Here is a 17,537-nt window from a genome sequence, read left to right as displayed (position 1 = left end):
CCCCCTTTTTTAAATGGCAGCATCACATCATAAAACTCCACCACTCCTGGCAAAAAGCATGATTTCAAAGGGGACACGCGGGATCGCGGTCCAGCCTTCACTAAAAAACCCAAAACACCCATTCTTTGGAACACGTTGAACGTTAAGTTTGTGTGCGGTCATGACAGCCGATAGTTCACCTCAAAGTCAGCTCGGTCCAAGGTCAATTCGAAAAACCTACTCTTGCACAAACCTAAGATAGAGCTAAGTCAAATCCAAATGAGAAGTAGACTGGGTGGTTTGGATATTTTAGATGTATTCAAACTTAAATAAAGGAGACTACCCCGTGTCAAGTACGGTCTACGACCCGAAGGACACCGCATATCATATTATGTATTATTTGGAAATGTTAAATGTGCCTATGAATGAAATCATTGCATAATTTGGGGGGGGGGGGGGAGGGATTAACACTGAATTTTATTTTGTAGATGTCAATCAACTTGAGCTTTGATATGGTCCTGACTACACTCGAATTGCTGCGAATTTGGCGGGGCCAAATGTCCCCGGAAGAAAAAAGAGGAATTTCATATCATCTATCATAACCATGACAGGTTGCAAGGACTTTATAGAAGTGATTACCGGATTCTGGGATAGAGACCGGATGGTTTTCAGATTTGGGGATAACATTGAAATGACACCGACACTGGAGGAGTTCAGAGATGTGTTAACTAGTGTAGGCTCGGGACTGAAAAGAAGAAAGAAACCCGACCAAAACGTTTTGATCCCAGAAAAACCTACCTACTCCTAAATTTGTAAAACGCTTTCCCTAAATTACGCCAATTAGGCCTATCGCCCTACTATACCCTTTAGGGAGTTATACAGAAGGTTCAGAAGCCCGGGTGGATTTGTGGAACATCCTGGAGAATTCAAAACTTATGCCGATTGGGCGGCTACCAAACCCTTGGCCTTTGCCGTCTGCTTGCCGTCTGCTTCTTAGGAACTATTATCTTTCCCAAGGATTGGTCCTTAGCCATACATACCCGAGTTATTTCATTCACTCATGCCATCTTTTACGGCATAACCCAAAAATAAAAAACTAAATATTTCGACATAACCCCAATCATACTAGCCAATTCGTACCGAGCCTTGAGCCTTTGCCGGAATCATTACAAATACTTCTAAGGTTGCAATCTGCTCCTGCAATGGTGGTTTCTCAAACATATGGTCAAATTTAAGGGTGAGCAATATTTGAATAGGCCAGCTAAAAGAGACGGTCTTCAGGATTTTCTCCCGAACTTCAGAGAACAAAACAGACAAAGTTGGATGTTCACTTTCTCCAGTCTGAAAAAGGAAAACATTCAATGGATGTTCCATGACTTCGTATCCACCGAGGTTATGGTTAAAGGAAGAAAGTGTCTGTTTGTGCCGCTTATGGGAATTCGAGGGATTCGCCTTTATACTCCTGCCCGAGTTCTAAGATAATTGGAAGAATCCAAGTCATACCCCAGATTGGAAGCATGGGAAATTTCATCATAGATTACGGCATTGATAGACCACCGAGGGCATTGAATTGTGTTAGAGAATGGAAGGGTCGCATGATCTGGGGCCCTGACGCTTTGGCTAAGGACAGATTTCATCCAAGTTGTGTCGTAGAGTATAAGTGTAACGACCCGTTCCGTCGTTACAGTAAATTTTGAAATATTCGTGAAGCCGACTCCTGGAGACATGCTTGAACTCCCCTTACAATTTGGGAATATTAACTTGATCGGAAATAGTATGAGTTGCGCATGAAGAATTTGATATGGGCCCCTTAGGCTCAGTTTTGCCGCTTCAGCACCATACAAGCCGCCCCAGCGGTGCCGCAGCAGTGGTTTGGCAACCGCAAAAGTGGCATAGCAGAGAATCCTCATTGACCACCCCAGTGGTCCTTTTGTCGCAGAAGCGGTACCACTAGAGCGGTGACGATACCGCCGTAGCGGTGACGATACCGCCGTAGCGGTCACGAACAGTGATTCCACCTATTTAAGTGACATTTCGGGATTTGGCTTTATTTTTCCAAACCCTAAAAGGTCCAGCCGCCCCTGAGGCAGTTTTGGAGCCAAAAATGATGTTTTCTTGTGGAAGGTTATTCCCCTAAATTTTTCCATCACTCTTCCTGTATTGATTCTCATCAAAGGTCATTTCTCTAGAATCACAAATGGACATCTCAAACCTCTTAAGTTTCCCAAAAAGATGAATCCTTTATCCTCTTGGTACAAACCCTTAGATCATTTTTCCCTTGTTCATTAGCCCAACTTGGTTCTTAAATCTAATCCTTATTTTCTCCTTGACCCTTAGATCATTTTTCCCTTGTTCATTATCCCAACTTGATTCTTAAATCTAATCCTTATTTTCTGTTTGAAAACACAAATAAGTCTCTACCTTGGATCTTAGAAATGGGTTTCTTGGAGATAAGCCTAAAAGGGCAAATTGACAAAACTAGTGACTTGAATATAGTCATGATTGTCCTAAATAAAGGTTGATTGATCAACTAGAGTAGTGGAAATGAATCTAAAGATGGAATAGATTCCGTATCTACCTTATCAATGTTGGGGTCCTCGATAAACGCGCTAAATGGTGAATACTACTCTTGGGCCTCGTGGGTGTCTCCAACCCTCTTGTGTGGTTATGCTATGGTGGCCAAGTTGAAGAATCGACGGATGTTCGTGGCGCTCGCTCGGCAATGAGATAGGTCACGACTTTCATTTCGGTAGACTCCGGTTAGTTTTCCGTATTGTTGCGTAGAAGAAATGGGAGAATGCATGTATAGGAAATTGGAGATCTAGAATGGAACTTTAGGATGGTATTGTTATGTGTAACTTTCATATGGTACTGTTTCATTAGAGATTTTAGTGCATGGACTCCGCGGGTCCTCCAGGATGGTGCCGGTGAGACTCCCCTGTGAGCAATTAGCCAAGGTCCCGTCTATCTATTGGGCAAAGATCCGGGACGGGTGAAACTTAGACTTCATGAGTCATGCTGGGTTGTGCTACCGAGACGTCGATATTTCCATCTGGAGTACATGTGTTCACCTCATTTGCATGGCATGGCATCACATTCATACCATTATTGCACCGCATTGCATTATGACTTGATTGAGTTGTTATGATGACTGGATAGTGATGATTTTGTTACGATGATTGGATAGTGATGATTATGTTGTGATGATTGGATAGTGAGGATTTTGTTGTGGTGATTGGATTGGATCGGATATACTCAAGCTATCCTATTTGGGTTTAGATGCTATACATAGGCTATGACGAACATTTGGACTCTATGATTGTGAACTATATTGTTGACTTGTGCTCTGTTAATTTAACTTAAAATTGGTAGTAAATTGTTTAAGCGAGGTAGGATAAAAATGTGTCTTAACAATGAGCTCGCTCCTAAAACACACGCGAGCGACTTAGGAATTACAAAGATATTGAGAACCTGTATATGTGTTGGCCAACGTATAATTCACTGAAGAGTAGTTGTGACTTAAGTTATAGTGACGTTGTGATCTACTGTTTTGGGATATGTGATTTGATTTAGTGATTATCATCATTATTCGTGAATTCCTTACCAATATGTATTACTAACCATTGTCGGCCTATGATACTTACTCAGTACGCGTGTTCGTACTGATATTGTACTTGCTACACCCTTTTTGGGGTGTAGATTATTTCAGGTATTTGTTGATATGAAGAGGAACTGATGGTGCCTATCTGGAAGGCCTCCTCCCACTTCATTCGGGACAGGGGATGCGTCGTAGAATGTAATGGTAATCTATGTCAATAGTCGCTCTTGTTCTAGTCTAGATCAGGTCATGGGAAGTCGTATCGAGCCTGTAAATTGGTGTTGTTGTAGCATATAAACTTGTGTTTATTGAATATTTATCAATGGAATTCCGCTGTATTTCTTAATTATCAAATGCTTTTAAATTGAATGTCATGTGATTGAAATGTTTTATAAATTAGAGGGTTCACCTACTAAGGCGGGAAGGTAGGTGCCCGCACGAACCTGAATTTGGGTCGTGACAAGTTGGTATCAGAGCCTAGGTTACTGGTCTACTAGGTACAAGAGTAATGTCTAGTAGAGTCTCGTGGAATGGTACGTAGACTTTCGTACCCGTTCACGGGAGACTATAGGGCATCTAGGAAAATTTTCCTTCTTTCTTTCAAATCGTCCTTCTTCGGTCAAATTGGTATCTCGGTGAGCCCAATTGGTATCTAGATGATTCCAATTGGTATTTACGTGCAAAAATCAAGTTGTATTTGAAATCAGGTCTGATATGTGTTGAGTTGGTTGAGTTAAGAATTTAGTCGCGAAACGATCCAAGAATTTAGCCGCCAGGTATTACGCCCCAGCGGTCAGCATACCGCTGTAGCTTTACCGCTGCAGCGTGTAGGCCATCACTGAGGCTGCCCCTTCCTTTTGCTCCTCGATCGTTTCTGCGGCCCAACCACCGCCGAAGCGGGACCGCTGTAGCGGTCTCAGAGACCGCCGAAGCGGTACCACCAGATTCAGAGCCTGAACTCTTCCTCATTTTTTAACTTTCTTCCCCACTGTTTTCGGTCGGTTAACGGACCGGATAAACGGCGAGCGACAATTCAAAACGACGTTATGGTAACATGACAAGCCGGAAACAAGTGCAAGAATCATTCAAGTCACTACTACGAAAACGATTACCATTACCAAAACAAAGAAGCCAAGCAGTTAACGTCACAAAACAATTATCCAAACATGAGCCATGAACTAGGCTAACCGAAAACCTAAAAACAACATAATCCAAACAGGAAAAACAAAACAAACCAAAGAAAAAGAAAGATTGTCTGAAATTGCAGAACCCGACATGGGCAACCATAACATCATCAGAAGGAAAAGGGGGAGAGGGGTCTCTAGTCATCCATCTTGCTCATGGCGTCATCATTGTCGGGTACACGCAACTACCTCCGCTGCCCGGTATGCCGCCCGACCTCACGGGGCATCTCTAGGAAAGAATACCTATCAGAATCGTCATCATCGCCCATGGGAATTGGCACACCAGGGTGCATGGTGTCCTGTATGGCCTTAGTCCCTCTCTAGTTATAAACGAATACTTTATCCGGGATCATTTCAGCAACCTCGACATCGAAATCCTCGAAGTTTCACGTGATGCCGCGTGGCCAGGTGGAATAGGCCCTGCACGTGGAGGCAAGAGACTCTCCTATAGTCTTCTGGGTATTGAAATAACCCTTCATCTCATCCCTGGTGACAAAGGCGGCGACATCACCCGATGAACTGGAACCATCAGCTGGCATGGGCATCGCCCGGAACATGGCCTCCATCTCATCAAAGCGCGACTCTATGCGCTTAGAGGGACCTTGAGGGCGAGAGGCCCCAGTCCCGGTCTCGTGACCGGCCTCGTCATTAGCCCCAGCCCCACTGCCTCCCTCTCGGGCATCACTAACCTTCCTTCGCTTCCTACTCTCCCTGCTAACAATAGCAGTACCCCATCTTTTCACCAGGAGTAGGTGAAATAGATTATCACTGGGTACCCACTCGTTCGTCGTATTCTCTCTGGGCACCTTAAATCTCCTGTATAGCGAGGTGATCAAGAATGGGAACATCAGACCACCTCCCTCCCTCAGGAAGTCCTTCCACTCCGCAACCACCTGAGAACCTACATTAACTGGTATATCCACAAGGACACGAGCAATAACCAAAGCACGAGGGAAAGTCACGTCCCGGACAGTCTTCGAGAGACAATGTTCAACCACCGTTTTACCTCCGCAGTAAAACAATCACTAGAAATCGCAACCTTGCTATCGGCCCGAATGGCATACCTCATCTCGCTCTCATGAACCAACACCGAAGCCAACCACCTCAAATCCTGCTCCGCGGCCTAGGCAGCAAGGGGCTCCTCCGGATGATTGTCAAGTTTTTACACCCTATTTATAACTTTGGGCCCCACCTTCACCCTAGTATCTCGGAAAACAATCTCTGGGCTAGGGGAATCCCAGTCCACTCTAGGCAACATAGCATAAAACTCCCTCACCCAGTTTTGGTTCTAAAACCCGGGATCCTCGACCAAACGGTTCCACTTGATTCGATTTAGCCGAGCAAGAGCCCGTCTGTCCACATTGGTCATATTGAAGCCCCACTCCAATAGTAAGGACATGGACAGCTGATGCAAGTACAGCTGGTTGCTCTCGGGAGTTAGGAATTTCTCGTAGGTGGGAACCCCCTCTGGATTCTGTGCCATTTTACCTGCAAAGGATTTAGGAAGGTGTTAGATTCACATCTTAGCAATTTTGTATCGGTCTAGAAGAGAACAGCATGAAAAACCAAACGAAACCCCTCCCCGTCGCAGAATGCGCTGGTTACGGCTGACGGGCATCCTCTGCCGGCGGTGCGAGGCTACTTTCGACGGTCATATCTGATCAGCAAACCGCTACAGCGATCATTCAGGCATCGTTGTTGCATGGCCAATTTCGATGTTATCCCGGAATCATTGTTAGTACATGGACTCTACGGGTCCCTCAGGGTGATACCGGTGAGACTCCCCCTGTGAGCAATCAGCCAGGGTCCCGTATGTAGCAAAGATCCGGGAAGGGTGACACTTAGACTTCGCGAGTCACGCTGGGTTGTGCTATCGGGACGTCGATATTTTCGTCCGGAGTACATGTGTACACCTTATTTGCATGGCATGGCATTGCATTCATACCATTATTGCACTGCATTGCATTATGACTTGATTGAGTTGTTGTGATGACTGGATAGTGATGATTCTGTTATGATGATTGGATAGTGATGATTCTGTTGTGATGATTGGATAGTGATGCTTCTGTTGTGGTGATTGGATTGGATCGGATATACTCAGGCTATCCTATTTGGGTTTAGATGCTATACATAGGCAATGACGAACATTTGGACTCTATGATTGTGAACTATATTGTTGACTTGTGCTCTGTTAATTTAACCTAAAACTGGTAGTAAATTGTTTAAGCGAGGTATGATAAAAAGGTGTCGTAATAACAAGCTTGCACTTAAAACACACGCGAGCGACTTGGGAATTGCAAAGATGTTGAGAACCCGTATAGGTTTTGGCCAACATATAATTCACTGAAGAGTAGTTGTGACTTAAGTAATAGTGACGTTGTGATCTACTGTTTTGGGATATGTGATTTGATTTAGTGATTATCATCATTATTCGTAAATTCCTTACCAATAAATATTACTAACCATTGTCGGCCTATGATACTTACTCAGTACGCATGTTCGTACTGATATTGCACTTGCTACACCCTTTTTGGGGTGTAGATTGTTTTAGGTATTTGTTGATGTGAAGAGGAACTGACGGTGACTATCTGGAAGGCCTACTCCCACTTCATTCGGGATGGGGGATGCGTCGTAGAATGTAATGGTAATCTGAGTCAATAGTCGCTCTTGTACTAGTCTAGACCAGGTCATGGGAAGTCGTATCGAAGTACGTGGGGTGGTGTTGTTGTAGCATATAAACTTGTGTTTATTGAATATTTATAAATGGAATTCCGCTGTATTTCTTAATTATCAAATGCTTTTAAATGGAATGTCGTGTGATTGAAACGTTTTATTAATAAGAGGGTTCGCCCACCAAGGTGGGAAGGTAGGTGCCCGCATGAGCCCGAATTTGGGTCGTGACAATAAGGATTGGTTGAGGGCTGACTTGCAAGGTACACTTCCTCCTAGGCCTTTTCTCTATAGTTGTGTTCAAGATAAGGATTTGCAAGTCGAGATCCGAGCCCGCTTGATTCAGAGAAGATCCGACGACAGAGATGCTAAATATTTGGAGAAAATTGAGCATGATAAGGCCATCATAGAGAGTCTAAGGCACGAATTTGAGCTTACCAATGATTGTTTAGTTGAGCTAGATGACCGAATGAAGAAGATTCTAGACGATGTTGCTCCACTGACCTTCAAACAGAAAGAGTTTCTTATGGAGGCGACTTTGACGTCAGCCCATCTTCACATCCAGACTACTCCTTGGAAAGCAAAGAAAGCCAAGACTGACAGGGATCGGGCTTCGTCATCCACCACCGGAGGACATTTCTGCTGATTTATTTTTTATGCATTGTTTTTACTCTGTCTTTTGTACCCCTATGGGGAAGAATATTATCATTAATGATCATGGGACAAGGGTTTGGTTCAAATGGCACATTTCATTTCAAAACGTTTAGTTATGATTAAGAACACGCGTAGTATAATCTTATGAACTATTTTGTGTGACTCTATTTGCTTCTGTATGTTTCGTTTAAATTTTCAATTGATCTCAAATATTGTCCACTCACCCAAAGAAAAATAATGAACCAAATACCTGCGCTAAGCCCAATGATTTTCTCAGAATCTGAAGATAAACAACAAGGCTACGCCTGAGCTCGAGGTCATGAAGAAGAATGAGGTTTCATTACGACAAAAGATTCGGGACCTCGAGAAGCAAATCCAGATGGTAAAGGCCAAAATCAAAGAGGCGGACAAATTATTGGATTCAGTGGAAAGCTCGCCTGAAAAGCCTGTCGAAGCTCAGGGGGAAAACGTCATTGACAAGGGTAAAAAGGGAAGAAATCTCTGCTGCGCCATTATGCCCTAAAGGGCAAGGAGCTTCTGCTGTGTTATCAAGTCCTAGGGAGGAGCCCATAGGACAAACGGAGTATGCTCGGCCAGCTTCACTGGAATGATGGGCTATTGCGGTCAAAGCATTGGACTGTCCCTATCAAGTCTCACCGCAGCAAGTTATGAACGAGAAGATGATGATTAAATTCAAAACAAAAGAATAGTCAGCGTCTGCTTCGATAGGTTGCCACCGTGCCCTTCGGCTTTCGCACATAAGAGATGCTCTTATCACCAGGATTAGGCAGGGCATACCCTCAATGAATGCTTAGCCTTCAAAAGGAGACTCATCAGACTGATAGATGAGAAAAGCATTACCAAGATATGGGGCCCGCATTCGCTATTGGTCCATGACAATGTCATTCCAACTGAGGGGATTACTCGGAACACTCGTATTTAACGATACGACTTTACAGTGTTCAGGGACTCTTATGCTAGCATTTTCCATAAGCTGATCAGTATTGGGAGGATTCGCCCCATCCAAACTAGAAGGGCTCAAACCGAAGGAGTTGGCCGTCGCAAAATGTGTCTATACCATTCTCGAGATTTAGGGCATGACATAGAAGAATGCAATACATTCAAATTTGAGTTGAAAAATTTGGTCCACAAGGGAGCCTTTTGGTTGGTGCTTCATTCGCAGTATTAGGATTTACGAGCCTTAGGGCTAGGAAAGGTTGAACAGACAAATAACCTATCTTGACCTTAAAAGAAAAGTCGCTTTTTGGGTAGTTTTAGGGGATCCCATTTTTTTTTGTATTTAACACGGATTTGTCCCCCCCCCCCCTCTTATTTTTGTGTAAATGGGCTTCTTGTGACACGATGTCCCGAAGGGATACACGGGCGAGTCTACGTAAGAATCGGTCCCTATATATTTTATATATTATATCCCCTCACTCAAAACAAAGCCCAAGTATCTCAAAACCCGATACGAGAGATCAATTGAGCATTTGAATCAAACATATGATCCTTTATATGCTAAGTGTTTTAAACTGCCATTTATATGTGATATCTTGCTTTTCTTTCCTTTATTCTGACGAAACTAACTTTGTTTGTCTTTGAGTTATTCTTTTCTTATAGAAAGAGAAATTGATTCGTGTTCACACTAGCCTACTTCACAAGGTCTATAGTTGCAATAGCATCCTTATCCCTACAAGACAAAGGCAAAGAGAATGGCGGTACTTCGGGGCAAGCTACCCCTCGATATCACCCTCAGAGAATCACCTCTGCGAGAGCTGCCTGAGTCATCACCTACTGAAGACGTCATGAAAATGATGTTTGAAAAGATTGCCCACCTTCAAGAGGAGGTGGCGTGAAACAAAGTTGCTAATGCTGCCCGAAAGGCCCCTGCTGAGGACGAAGGCCTACGGTGTTGGGTCACGTGGGAAGCCATGGCTGCTGCTTTCATGAAAAGATTCTGTTTTAATATGGAGACAGTACCAGATCGATATTATCTAGAAAAAGTGAAACAGAAATCCGCCGAGGAAACACGAATATGCAAGCAGGTGGAGGACAGAGGCTGCCCGGGTTCAACCTCCTATGGTCCTAAAACCGAACGAATTATAAGCATGACCGAAAAATCCGCTGGTTCAGGTTCAATCGGGTTCATGCGCAAAAAGAAAGAAGACGTGGCTAGCATATCCCACACCCCTAAAACCAAAAGAAGGGAAGATTTCCCGATGGGAACATATGCTTCACCTCCTCCAAACACCTATGTTTCCTACCCTTATAACACGGTGCCCGTATATTACGCGCAACCCACCTTCCAATCACCACCCCAAAACTACCAGGCTCCACCAAATACCTTGTAATCACCTTCCCCGAATTACCAAGCTCCACAGCCAAATTATCAGATTCCCCCACCCATCTACCGTACTCCACGAAATAAACCCCCACCAAACGTTTATAATGCGCCACGTCCAAATTTTGAGAGGAAACCCCCTCGGGTGTTCACTCCACTAATGGAATCTCGGACCGATTTGTTCAAAAGATTAAGCGCGGCTGGAATGATTCAAGTACTTCCGCCAAAGGCCGTTGATCCAAAGAATCGATTTTACCAAGCTGACCAAACATGTGCCTATCACTCCAATGGCGTAGGGCACAGTACTGAAGATTGTATTAATCTCAAGTACAAAATACAGGATCTGAATGACCGAAAAAAATTATGCTCTAAACGGCCCCCCCAAATGTGAACACCAACCTTTTGCCAAACCATGACAGTCACGTGATTCACATGATTGTGAGATAAGAAGACTGGGTCGCAGGAAGGCCCAGAATCAACGATTCTGTGAAAGAACTTGAACGTACGGTAGCATCGCTGTCCTTACAGGAACACCCGCAATTCAAGGTATTGATCCTTGCACCAGTGATAGCATATGTTGCCCAGATGACTCCAGCACCACCACAGAAAGAGTTTGTAGTCAAAGTGGCCGCCGCGCACGATATCACAAGGTCAGGAATATGTTACACTCCTAAATACCTAGCCCAAGGAGCACCTCGAAGGGAAAGTAATCCAAAAAGGACTATCACTGAGGGTGAAGCCGAAAACTTTAGCGCCAAATGCAGCCGAAAACTTTTGGCGCATACTCTATTGATGAGCATCTAAAGAAGACACCGGCCTAAATATCGGTACTAGCATTGCTGCAAAGCTCACCCCTTTTTGCTGGCTCTAATGAAGGTGTTGGAAGAAGCTCATGTCCCGATCGGAACAAACAGCAAAATTCTGGCCGAAATGATCGCCCATGTTATGGAGGAACATCAAATTGCCTTCACAGAAAAAGAGCTGCCCAAGGAAGGCATAAACCACAACAAAGCATTGCACATCACTATCATGTGTCGCAACAAAGTGGTAACCCGGGTGTTGATTGATAATGGGGCAGGACTTAACATTTGTCCTGAATCCACCTTGACTCAGCTGGGGTACGACCTCGAAAAGATTCGTCAAAGCCACACTAATATAAGAGCATTTGACGGAGGACGTTGTGATGCCATTGGAGTAGTTCATCTGGATATTCAAATAGGACCTGCTGAGTTCACCATCGAATACCAAGTCATGGAAATACCGGCCAATTACAATTTGCTCCTAGGAAGACCGTGGATCCATATGGCAGGAGCAGTATCATCCTCGCTCCATTAATCTGTAAAAAATTTCTGGGAAGGAGAAGAACTGGTGATCCACGAAGAAGCCAGCATGCATAATAATCTGGACAATTTTGTGCCTGTCATTGAAGCCACACCCAAAGGAACAGACTTCCATGTCATGGAGTTAATAGGAGCGGCCCACAAGATAGACTCCGTGAAAACTACCATGCCTGCGGTTTATAAGATGATTGCTTCCACTATGCTTCTAAACGGGTTTGAACCTGGAAAAGGTTTAGGGAAGAATCTGCAAGGCATCACTGAATCCATTCCTACCCTTCAAGATAATTTTCGCTTCAGGCTTGGCTACATTCCAACAGAGGAAGAGATACCTACCAAGAAGAGACAAGAGCTTGCAAATCTCTGCAAACCCATTTCGGATGCGTACTGGTCATTTCCCCCAGATGCACATGCACGACGATCGACATTGAAGAAGGGATAAGGATGCTATTCTAAGAGAAGGATTGCTCCGTGATTCTAGAAGAATGTGCCTAAACACCCAGCATCAGAGAGGTAGGATCGGGCGAGCAGCTGTCTAACTGGACCTCTACCCCGCTACTGGATCTTCAGTAGAGAAAAATGAATTTAGTTTTGAAAATGGGGAGAATCGATCGAGGCCCGAATACTCACCCCCTTTGTCATTTACATACTTCGTAATGTTTTTAAAAACGAAAATGGCTTGACATAGGCCAGGACCACAGTTTGTAGTCCTAAATATTTTTAAATTAATGAAAACCTCGGTTTATCAAAAAAATTTATTGCATGCATGTTTTATACTAACATATTTCACCTTAAACCTTCTTTTCAGTAATAAAAACAATAAAGCAACCTTAAACGTCATGATATGTTGCGAAACGAATGGGTCGGATAATGTAAATGGAGAAGAATACGAGGAGTACGATGAGACCACAATGCTACCTGAGGGTCTCACAGAAGAAGTAAAACACTTGGAGAATGAGCAGAAACCGAACCTAGATGAAACAGAAGCCATAAATCTGGGTGATGAAGAAAATGTCAAAGAAACAAGGATAAGCGCACACCTAGATACCCTTCTCAAAGAGGAGTTGATAAGTTTGTTAAAAGAGTACGTGGACGTCTTCGCGTGGTCGTACGCCGACATGCCGAGGCTAAGTACCAGCATAGTGTCTCACAGGCTGCCCATCAATGAGGGTTTTGCTCCAATAAAGCAGAAGACCCGGCAGTTCAAATCGGATCTCAGTATCCGAATCAAAAACAAGGTGGAAAAACAAATTAAGTCTAGAATAGTGGAAATGACGTCCTACCCCACATGGCTGGCCAATATAGTCCCGGTGCCCAAGAAAGACGGTAAGATAAGAATTTGTGTGGATTACCAAGATCTAAACAAGGCTAGCCCAAAGGATAATTTTTCGCTCCCGAACATCCATATACTCATAGACAATTGTGCCAAGCACGAATTACAATCATTTGTGGATTGTTTCGCCGGCTACCACCAGATCTTAATGAATATAGAAGATGCGGAGAAGACAACTTTTTTGATCACCCCATGGGGGTGTACCATTACAGGGTAATGCCCTTCGGCAGCAAGGATGCCGGTGAAACGTATATGAGAGCAATGACTACTATTTTTCACGACATGATCCATAGAGAGATTGAAGTCTATGTAGACAATGTCATTATCAAGTCAAGAGAAATTTCGGAGCATACGACACATTTGAAGAAATTCTTTAACAGACTACAGAAGTTTAATTTGAAATTGAACCCGGCCAAATGTGCGTTCGGAGTACCGGCTGGAAAATTATTAGGAGTCATAGTCAGCCGAAGAGGCATAGAGATAGACCCAACAAAGATCAAACCGATCCAAGAGTTACCTCCTCCTCAAACCAAGAAAGAAGTCATGAGTTTCCTGGGAAGGCTAAATTACATCGGGCGGTTCATAGCTCAATCCACCATCATTGTGGAACCCATCCTCAAGCTTTTCAAAAAAGACGCTCCTACAAAATGGACAGAGGAATGTTAATAGGCATTTAACACTATCAAGAGATATTTGTCTAACCCGCCAGTCTTGGTACCACCAAGGCATGGGAGTCCTTTGTTGTTATACTTGTCAGTGGCTGAAAAATCGTTTGGGTGCGTGCTAGGACAACACAATGAAGAAGGGAAAAAGAAGCGTGCCATTTATTATCTGGGCAAAAATTTCACGGCCTGCGAGGCCAGATACACTCTAGTGGAAAAAACTTGTTGTGCTCTAACCTGGGTAGCTCAGAAATTGAGGAATTATTTATCTTCATATACCACCCACCTCATATCCAAGATGGATCCATTAAGGTATATATTTTGCCAGCCCATGCCCATCGTGAAATTGGCCAAATGGCAGATGTTGTTAAGTGAATTCGACATTGTATACATACCCCAGAAAGCTGTCAAAGGACATGCTTTGGCTGACTTCCTAGCCGCAAGCCTGGTGGACGAGGAGCTTGAACCGCTTCGGACTCATTTCCCAGACGAAGGAGTGCTGGCTATAAAAGAAGGGACAGCAGAATCCTGTGCTAGCTGGAGGTTGTTCTTTGACGAAGCAGTGAATTACAGAGACTCCGGAATCGGAGTGGTCTTGATATCAGAAAATGGGCAACATTACCCATGGCCGCTAAGCTCAAGTTCCACTGCACTAACAATATGGCTGAATATGAAGCCTGGATGCTGGGCCTCAGAATGGCGTTAGTTATGGATATCAATGAACTATTAGTCATTGGGGATTCCGACTTGCTGATTCACCAAGTACATGGTGAATGGACCACCAAAAATGAAAAGATCTTACCATATGTGAACTTGGCATAGAGATTGTGCAAGAAGTTTCGAAAGATTGAGTTTCGACATATGCCGAGGGCTCGGAACGAATTTGCTGATGCACTAGCCACAAAGGCGTCAATGATCCAGCATCCTGAAAGCAGTCACATTAACCCGCTAAGGATAAGCTTGAAGGAAGAACACGCTCACTGTTACCTTGTAGAAGCTGAGCCAGATGGTAAGTCGCGGTACAGCGATATCAAAATGCATCTGGAAGGACAGGAATACCCCGAAGGCATCACAAATGGACAAAAGAAGACCATCCGAAGAATGGCAAACGGTTTCTTCTTAAACAAAGAAGTGCTATACAAACGGACGCCGGATTTGGGTCTGCTTAGATGTGTAGAGATCGGCGAAGCCACCAAACTTCTAGAAGAAGTACATGCGGGAACATGTGGATCCCATATGAATGGATTCGTCCTAGCAAAGAAGATTCTACGAGCTGGATATTATTGGATGACTATGGAGAGTGATTGTTGTAAGTATGTGCAAAGGTGCCATCATTGCCAGATCCACGATGATCTGATCAGAGTCCCTCCAAGTGAACTTAACGCGATGAGCTCACCATGACCTTTCGTCGCTTGGGGCATGGATGTTATTGGACCTATCGAACCAACGGCCTCGAATAGCCACAAGTTCATTTTGGTTGCCATCGACTATTTCACCAAGTGGGCGGAAGCAACGTCCCATAAATCGATAACGAAGAAAGTGGTGGCAGACTTTGTGCGAAACCACATCATATGCAGATTCGGTGTGCCCGAGTCAATCAAAACAGATAATGGAGTGAATCTGAATAGTCACCTGATGAAGGATATCTGTGAGCAATTCAAAATCACCTATTGAAACTCAACAGCTTACCAGCCGCAAATGAATGGAGCCGTAGAAGCGGCCAACAAGAATATCAAGAGAATATTGAGGAAAATGACTGATAATCATAAGGGTTGGCACGAGCAGTTGCCCTATGCATTATTGGGGTACTGTATCACGACCAGAACTTCAACAGGAGCGACGCCATATTTGTTGGTCTATAGGACTGAAGCAGTCATACCCGCGAAAGTTGAGATACCTTCCTTGAGAATCATTCAAGAAGAAAAATTGGACAATGCCCAATGGGTCCGAGCTCGTTATGAGCAATTAGCATTGATTGATGAGAAAAGTATGGTTCTTTGTTTGTCATGGCCAACTGTACTGGCAAAGAATGGTAAGAGCTTTGAACAAACAAGTCAGAGCTAGACTCTTCCAGATCGGGCAACCGGTGCTCAAAAGGATTTTTCCACATCAAGAGGAATATAAAGGGAAGTTTGCCCCCAACTGGCAAGGGCCTTATGTAATCCGCAAAGTACTCTCCGGAGGAGCGGTGGTATTGGCAGAAATGGACGGTCAAGAGTGGCCGAAACCGATCAACTCAAATGCAATCAAGCGCTACTATGCATGTAGAAGGAGTTTCTTAGTTTGTGACAGTACTCTTTGCTTGTAATCGATATTCCATTTGCTTGTATTAGTTATTTCCTCTTGTAATAGTTTGTAATAGATAGGCTAAAAACAATATCTTCTGTAACATGAACTACGCAATGACCTGATTTCCCCACAGTGGGATATGTAGGCAGTCCATTTGGGACCCGGTCACTTTATTAATAAAAACCAAAAACCCATTATTTTGTTTTTGAACTACGTTCGACCTGAATTCCTGCTGCGACAGGATACGTAGGCGCTCTTCTAGCTCGGTCGCATCAAAAGAAAAACAAAAAAAATCCCTAGGAAGCCTCAGAGATAGGACTTCACAAGGAAGCGAGACATTGTATGCCCGGCGGGGCGAATTTTTGAGAGGATCCCAAAAATTCGCCGACAAGCCACTACAAGATATTGACTAACCCCAAGACTACGGAGGGGGCAAAATTTTTTAGAAGACCTCAAAATTTCCCGAAAGATTCAGCATAAGAATGGATGGATCAAGATTTTAAACTGGAGCAGAATTTGAGAGAAGGTCTCGAAAAATTCCGCATAAGAAAACAAAAGCCCCAGTCACGGAAGAAGAGGAATCCCTCATTCAAAACGCATGTCATTACAGTTAAAATATTGCCATTTTTTTTTTCAAATATATATATATATATATATATATATATTATGGTAGTAGCACTACAAAAATCATTTCTCTGCATAATGAAAACAGGTTTATCTTTCGAATACCGGGGCTAAAAGGTTTTCAGGTCCAGAAAGCAGAAGATGCGACAGCGCCGGCAACACGGATCAACTTAAGATAGGAAAAACTAACCCATTTCTGATGCAGGTCCCCAGGACATCGGAAGATGATCCTTTTTTCTAACTTCGCTCCATGTGCAGGAAACGCTTCGTTAGAGAAAGGTCCAGACCGTTGCTGAGATTTGACTTTTGAAATATATATATCCAGCTACGAGGGTTATGAAAGATTTTAGCTCCCACCAAGGGCAAAGCCACGAGGGCTATAAAAAGATCAAAACGCCATAAGGGCGAATATCTAGGGCTATAAAGAGTCGAAACGCTGTAAGGGTGAATACCTAGCCACAAGGGCTACAAAAGGATTTAAATGCTAGCCACAAGGGCCACAGAAACACAAAAACGCCATGAGAGAGAACACCTGGCTATGAGGGCCCACAAAGAACAAAAAGACCATAATGGTAAAATGTTTGGCCAAAGGGTCATAGTAAAACCATGCGGTACATCCGACCAAAAGGTCACAGCTAGAACAAAGGATGAAAGAAAGATGATTTAGTCAAAGGGTTCCATATCTGTCATTTACACCATTCATACAAACTGCCAAGTGGGCCATTGCACGTTTATTTTCCTGCTGCCAAGGGGGCCATTGCACGTTTATCTTCTTTACGCAAGAGAGCCATTGCACGTTTATTTTCTGCCTCTGAGAGGTGTCGTTCATACAAGCTTTCGGGAGGGCCGTTTTGTCCGACCCATTT

The sequence above is a fragment of the Lycium ferocissimum genome, chromosome 1 (genome assembly GCF_029784015.1).
Source record: "Lycium ferocissimum isolate CSIRO_LF1 chromosome 1, AGI_CSIRO_Lferr_CH_V1, whole genome shotgun sequence".
NCBI classification, from domain to species: domain Eukaryota; kingdom Viridiplantae; phylum Streptophyta; class Magnoliopsida; order Solanales; family Solanaceae; genus Lycium; species Lycium ferocissimum.
This window is presented reverse-complemented; position numbering follows the sequence as displayed.